The following is an 8068-nucleotide window of genomic DNA, read 5'->3' as shown; positions in this document are numbered from 1 at the left end:
TTTTATTCATTCCACCAAGATTACTGAGTTCCTACTGTGCATTTTTTCTAGATGCTAAGGATATGACAGTGAATAAAACACAAAATTTCCTACCCTACTGGAGCTTGGATTTTAGTAGAGGGAATCAGAAAATAAATAAATAAGTTAATTATTTAGTATATCCTTGGCATAAGCCTAAACAAAAAAGTAAAGCAGAGAAAGCATAAGGGAATGCCAGGCCAGGGAGTGAGGGTGGGAGGTCAGTTACAACCCAAAACAGGATGCTCAGGAAAGGCCTCCCTGAAAAGGTGATTAAGGTGATCTGAATCCAAGCCTTGAAGGAGATAAGAGAGCAGGTCATGTGGAATCCCCAAACAGAGGAGACAGCAAGTGCAAAGGCCATGAAGTGGGAGCAGGCTAGGCATATTCGAAGAACAGAATGGAAGCCAGTGTGGCTGGAGCAGAATAGGCAAGTGGGAAAGTGACAGGACATGACGTCAGAGGGTAGCCAGAGGCCAGACCTGGTAAATTTTCGTAAGCCGTACTGGGACATTGGATTTTATTCTGAGTAAGATGGGAACTATTGAGTCTCTCTGATCACTTCTATCAAAAAGTATCATATTAGTAAAGTTTTGTTGAAATTAGCGATCTTTATTTTCCCAAACCTTTATTGTGTGCAAGAACAAGGAAGGAACAGGGAGACAAGCTGTGGACTGTAGGCTATTGTGATTATCTAGGCCAGAGTTGATGGTGGCTTTTCACCAGGATGCAAGAAACAGAGATGGCAAGGAGTACCCAGATTCAACAAACAACCTTACAGACAAAGAGAACAATTTAGTGGTTACCGGGGGGAAGGCAGGGGGAGAGTGCACACAAGGTGGGCAGAGGCACATTTATATGGTGTTTGACAAATATTAATGTGCGACTGAAATTTCACAATGTTATAAACTATTTAGACCACAATAAAAAATTTTTCTTTGAATTCAAATGGCATTTTTCACAGAAATATATTTTTTAAAAAAGTACCCAGATTCAGGTTTATTTTGCAAATATAGTCAACAGAATTTGCTGACAGATTTGACATGGATTGGGAGAGAATGAGAACAAGGAATGATGATTCCAAGAGTTTCAGCCTAATTGGAAGGAGGGAGCTGCCAGTGACTGAAACGTGAAAGACTGAAGCTGGAGGTGGTATTGAGGGAAGATCAGGAATTCCATTTTGGCCATAGTAGGTCTGAGATGCATGTTAGACATCCAAGTGAAGATGCTGAGTAAGCAGAAGAATAAATGAGTCTGGAGTTTGGGGGAGAGGTCTAGGCTGGAGAAATAAATTTGGGAGCTATTAGTGTATTGATTCTAAATAAGGAAAAATACATCATAAACAAAGACAACAAACAAGGGATTAGAGAAAAATATTTGTAACAGATAAAAGCTAAAGGTTTGCATATACAACCCCGAATAGCCAAAGGATTCCTGAGAAAAAAGAACAAAGCTGGAGGTATCACACTCCCCAATTTCAAATTATACTATAAAGCCATAGTAACCAAAACAGCATGGTACTGGCACAAAAACAGACACACAGATCAATGGAACAAAATTGAGAGCCCAGAAGTAAACCCACACGTTTATGGACAATTCCATAATATTCGACAAGGGAGCCAAGAGCATACGATGGAGAAAGGAGAGTCTCTTCAATAAATGGTGTTGGGAAAACTGGACAGCCACATGCAAAAGAATGAAAGTAGACCATTTCCTTACATCATGCACAAAAATCAACACAAAATGGATTAAGGACTTGAATGTAAGACCCGAAACCATGAGACTTCTAGAAGAAAACATAGGCAGTACACTCTATGACATTGGTCTGAGCAGCATATTTTCAAGTCTCATGTCTGACCGGCCAAGGGAAACAAAAGAAAAAATGAACAAATGGGACTACATCAAACTAAAAAGCTTCTGCACAGCAAAGGAAAGCATCAACAAAACGAAAAGACAACCTAACCATTGGGAGAAGATATTTGCAAACCACATATCAGATAAGGGGTTAACATCCAAAATATACAAAGGACTCATACAGCTCAACAACAAAAAAACCAACAATCCAATTAGGAAATGGGCAAAAGATCTGAACAGAGATTTCTCCAAAGAAGATATACAGATGGCCAACAGGCATATGAAAAGATCCTCAACATCATTAGCTATCAGGGAAATGCAAATCAAAACTACAATGGGGTATCACCTCACTCCGATCAGAATGGCTATAATTAACAAGACAGGAAACGACAAATGTTGGAGAGGGTGTGGAGAGAAGGGAACCCTTGTTCACTGCTGGTGGCAGTGCAAACTGGTGCAACCACATGGAAAGCAGTACAGAGTATCCTCAGAAAATTAAGAATAGATCTACCATATGATCCAGCTATTCCACTGCTGGGTATTTATCCAAAGAACTTGAAAACACAAAGGCAAAAAGGTACTTGCACCCCTATGTTCATTGCGGCATTATACACAATAGCCAAGACTTGGAAGCAACCTAGGTGCCCATCAAGGGACGAATGGGTAAAGAAGATGTGGTATTTATACATGATGGACTACTACTCAGCCATAAGAAATGACGAAATCCAGCCATTTGTGACAACATGGATGGAACTTGAGGGTATTGTGCTGAGTGAAATAAGCCAGAAGGAGAAAGTCAAATACCATATGATCTCACTCATAAGTAGAAGATAAAAACGAGAAAAAAAAAAAAAAACCACACATAGCATTGGAGATTGGACTGGTGGTTACCACTGGGGAAGAGGGAAGGGGGGAGGGCAAAAGGGGTGATTAGGCTCACATGTGAGGGGATGCACTATAATTAGTGTTTGAGTGGTGAACATGATGTAATGTATACAGAATTCGAAATATGATGTACATCCAAAAAAAACAAAAATTAAAAAAAAGGTTTGCATAAATATATATTTACACATATATAATAATACAAGAATATTTTACACATTGACAAGAAAAAGACAAAAAAATGTAGAAAAAGTGTCAAAAGAAACAACAAACACAATTTACAGAAGAGGAAATCTGAATGGCCAATAAACTAATGAACAGACGCTCAAACTCAGTAGCAAAGAAGAAAATGTGAATTTTAAAATAGCAAAGAGATAACAAGTCACGCCCATCAGATTGGCAAAAAGTTTAAAAGATTGTCAATAGTAGGTGTTGGCAAGGATGTAGGACAAAGGGAACACTCATTCACCACCAATGGAAGTGACACTGGAACAAACACTTGTACAATCATTCAGCAAATGACTACAAGTTAAAGATGTGTGTGTTCTAACCCAGCAATTTCACTTCTAATTATATTCCCTGGAACTGGGGGTCTTCAAACCAGAGTACTGGTGATTTTGGAGGGTATGTGAAAGCCTTCTGATTCATACCACGGCATGGCGAAAGAAATCAATTTTAGATTTTTAATTTTCATATCTATTCTTTCCTAAAAGTCATCTACCTAAAAAGTGCCTGCTCCATTCACTCTGTCTCTTGCAGTTTGTCCTTTTCCTCCTCCCCTTTTGCAAACACCCTTCCCACTTTGCAATGCTCAGAGCCTTGAATCACCAGAACTCTTTTCCCTTTGCTACAACAACTGACAACACCCCAGATGGAGGCAGCTATATCAGCTGGGGTCCCAGAGCAGGGATAAGGTACAGCAGAGCCCCAGCTAATCCAAGATGGCATGTAGGACAAGCGATTAATTAAACCTTGTTGTTTTAAGCCACTGAAATGTAGGCAATGTTTGTTGTCACAGCATAAAAATATTGCCTATCCTGACCGATACAAAGTCATGCCCTTGCCCATTCTAACCTTTATTATGGTGTCTTGCCCCCCATATAGAAACCTCAGGGGCATCAAGCAAAGAAGTAGCTTGAAATATTGTTTTCTTCTCTAATGATTGACCAATGCACCATAACCCGAAGTCTTTTTCTGGCTTGCACATATTTCTTTAAGATAGAGAAGCACAGTGTTAGGAACAGGATATTTTGGCCCATGTTGAGATGTTGTGAACTTAAATTGTGGTGTGGGAAGATGAAGAGATAACATTCATTTAATGACTTCATCTCTCCAGTGTCTCTCCCATAAAAGCCGGGCAAGGAGAACACTAATAGGAAATAATGAATGCCAAAAGGGCTTTTTCCATGTATGTAAATATAATTAACTCTTATCAGCTAGTCTCAAAATCCTAGGAATTGTCCTCATTTGGAAAGAAATGAGTCTTTGAACAGCTGAAGCAGGACATTAGTGATGCCACTTCATTTGAAAGAAACTGGAAACATATTCAGAACTACCTAAGTATTTCAAAACATACTACATGAAATTTAGGGATGACAATTTTATGGCTACCCGTCAGTGTACTTTGTTTGATATAAACTTACTGTGCCTCTCACTCCCTGTGTAAGTGTTCAAGGTACTTCTCTGTGCCTTAGTTTCCTCCGCTGTAAAATGGGGATAATGCAGTAGCTCTCCCATAAGGTCGTTAGGAAAAATAGACCAGGTGATATTTGCAGAGCACTTGGAACAGAGTAAATGTTATTTTCTGTCAAACAATAAATAAATTAGTGAATAAATATCCCATGAGTAGTTAAAGCATATTTATCAGATTACACTATGAATTATTTATACCACTTACATAATTATATAGTAACAATTATGTAAGATTATATAAGATAATCTGATATCACCTTATAAAATGTTTCATTGTTTCTAGTTCCCGTTAAATTGTGGTCCAATGTATTTACAGCAAATATAACCTTATTTTTCGTTAAACAGAGAGGAAAAGTTTAGACATAATGTCAATTGAACTTATTAAAGTTATTTCTAATTTTTTTACATGACTCAGTTATTTCCAGAAGGTAAAAACCAGAGTTCAATACACGCACGCGCACACACACTCACGCTTTCTTGCCAAAAGAAATCCCAAGTCTTTGTTTACTTCTTGCTTTACACATATCATGTAGTTTTGGCTACATATTACATTGTGCTATTTCAAATTAAATAATGAAAAATATTGTTACTGCCCTACTTCATATTAGTACTTTTATAAAAAGAATAATTTATATTGGAGCTGATTAAAAATCACATTAACTTCCTTTTCTTCTATTAGTCTATTTTACAAGATGCATTTTTATTTCTCATTGGCTTTCATAATATGCCTTGAAATGTGTATTAACACACGTGAATTTTGAAAAATGAAGTCATATTTTCTAATAGGATATTTATTTGGCTGATAGCTTTGCAAGTTAAATTTAGGTTACCATTTTCAGTAAATTGAATTAGATAAATCTATAGTTTTAAGATTCTGATGAAAATTTCTTTAGAACACGATATTACAGTATTTTATCAAAAAGTATCACTTCAGCAAGCTGTATTGAAATTAGCAATATATTTATTTTCCCAAAACTTTCTGATTATATTGGGTTAAGCCAAATGCCTCTAAGTAAAAGAGCAACAAGTATAATTAATAGTTTTTCCATCGGACTGCTAAAGTCCTTTTGGTATATTTCCCAGAAACTGAGAAAGTGAATGACTATAATATCTGTATAACAAAATATTTTGCAAGTGAGGTTGTTTCCAAATCTTTGCTTTCAAAAAAATTGAAGGCAGACCTAATTAAGTTGTCAGCTGACAGGTCATTAAAATAACTTTTATGATAGTTAATTACATTATTTTTTACAGTATAAATTCATCATGAGTTCAAATAATCGACATCATTTTAGCAAAATACTACATTCCCATCCACTTTTTTATGTGAACAAGATTCTCAGCAGCTCTAGCTACAACAATAAAAAGCAGGAATAGAATTCATGCTGAACTCACATCTTTCTAGCAATAACTATTATTTTTTCACACATATATAAGCTAATTGAAAAAACACTCAAATTATTTTACCAAATATGTTTCTAATAAAATTTTGATATTTAGGTTTAAAACTATTCACCAAAATAATTATTATGTTGCTTTGACCAATTTTGTACTGATAATAGTGCTAATAACTCGATTCAGAGTAAAATGTTTTAACATTCAGAATCTTTTGGTCATGGAGGAAAAAATGTTATTTAAAATTTTGCTTTATATTTTCTTATAAGAAATATGATAGAGCAATTGAGAAAATATATTCAAATATCAAAAAAATGCACTAGGATAAAACTCTGGAGTAAAATGGAAATGTGAATTTGAGGAGAACAAAGAACAACGTAAATTTTCAGACAGTAGAGCTTCTTCCATTTCTTTCTATTGATAGTGGTGCCTATCAATCTGCTCTGACATTAGAACAATTGTATTTTAAAATATCAATATTTACAATAAGCAAAACTCATGCCCTTTGCAACTATTCAAATTCGAAACAAAAAATTTTAAATATTATCTTAAAAATGTGCAAGGAATTACATAGTTTGTCAAGATTATTCTAGGGGGTACATAAACAAGAGTTGCTTTAAAGAAATTCTAATGCATGTGCACACGGAGAAATGTAAAAGGACATCATTCTAACGTTGCTTGAAATAAGGAAAACTTAGGGAAAACTAAGTATCTAGCAACCAGAGAATAGATAGAAAATATATATATATATATATATGAAATACTACCATAAAGGAACGAAAATGATGAACCAGGTGTATATCAATAAACATGAGCGAATGTCAAAAACATAGTATCTATAGGAAAGATATATTATTTACAGAAATGTTTTAACCAGCAAAACATTTAAAACTACTGAAATATAGTTGAACTAGAAAATATAGAATAAAATTTTAAACATACATGGAATTAATAAACATTAAATTCATGATAGAGGTTAACTCTCAGGAGGGAGAGAAAGAAAAAATGAGATTGAGGAGGGATACACAGGGGCTCCAGGAGAATCTGTAGTTTTTTTAATTTAATAAATTTGAGGCAGTTATGGCCAGATATTGAGGTTATTAAAACTTCTTAAAGCTGGGAAGTGGGCACATGGGTCATCATATACCTATCTGTATAGTAGAATGATTTCATAATAAAAATGGCTAAAAGTAAAAGACAACATGTAAAAAAAAAAAAAAAAACCAGTAATACAATGTATCCTAAAATGGCAAAGGGAAGAATTTTTTAAAAATCAATTTAACAGATCAAAGGAAAAGAGGAAAACAAAATACAAAGAAAAAAGCAGTGAATAAGAAAAACAAAATAAGGTGGTGGAAGTAAGTTTAAATATGTTAATAATCAAAATATATGTAAAGAGAATAAACTCACTATTAAATGACAGAGATCCTCAGATTTTTATTTTTTAAAGCCAGCCATGTAAGAGACACAGTTTAGACAAAATGACACAGAAAGTTTAAAGATAAAGGGATTTAAAACCACCAAGCAAATTCTCTCTTAAGGAAAACTATTGTAGCTATATTATTGTTAGATAAAATGGGATTTAAGGCAAAAGGCAATAAAGGGGATAAAGAGAGAAGTTAAACAATTAAAACAAGCATTTCACTAAGATTCAACAGCCATGAATTTAAGTGCATTTAACAACATCTATAGAAAAAGCAAAAAACTGACAAAAGCGTAATGAGATGTTCACAAAGCACCATCGTGGAGAAAGCTTTGATCTCATCTGTATCAGAATATGATAAGTTGAGTAACCTCCCTACTGCCAAATCCTCAAGCTAGAGAACTTCAACCACCAAATTAGTATTTCGATTTCACGGATATATAGAGAATCCCGCAAAGAACAGAAACAAATCAGACAAGAAAACGGAGGGTATATGTTCTTTCAAGTGCATCTAAAACAATGACAGAAAAGCTCGCACAGGTTAACTTTCAAAAGAAATCTCAACAAATTCGAAATCATCGTCACGCACATCACATTCCATTACCACAATAAAGTTAAATTGGAAAACAACAATAAAATGATAATTTTTAAGCCCTAACATACGTTTAAGAACTTTTCAAAGAATATACTCTTAAAATAAGGTGAAGGGACTCTCAGATCCTCTCCAGTCCAGTTTGTAAAGTACTGGCGTTAGGTCCGAGTTTAAACCCCACCTCAACCAATGGCAGTAACACGTAGAATCCACTA

This window comes from Equus asinus, chromosome 1, assembly GCF_041296235.1.
Source record: "Equus asinus isolate D_3611 breed Donkey chromosome 1, EquAss-T2T_v2, whole genome shotgun sequence".
NCBI lineage: Eukaryota > Metazoa > Chordata > Mammalia > Perissodactyla > Equidae > Equus > Equus asinus.
The sequence above is the reverse complement of the archived record's forward strand: the minus strand, read 5'-3'. Positions refer to the sequence as shown.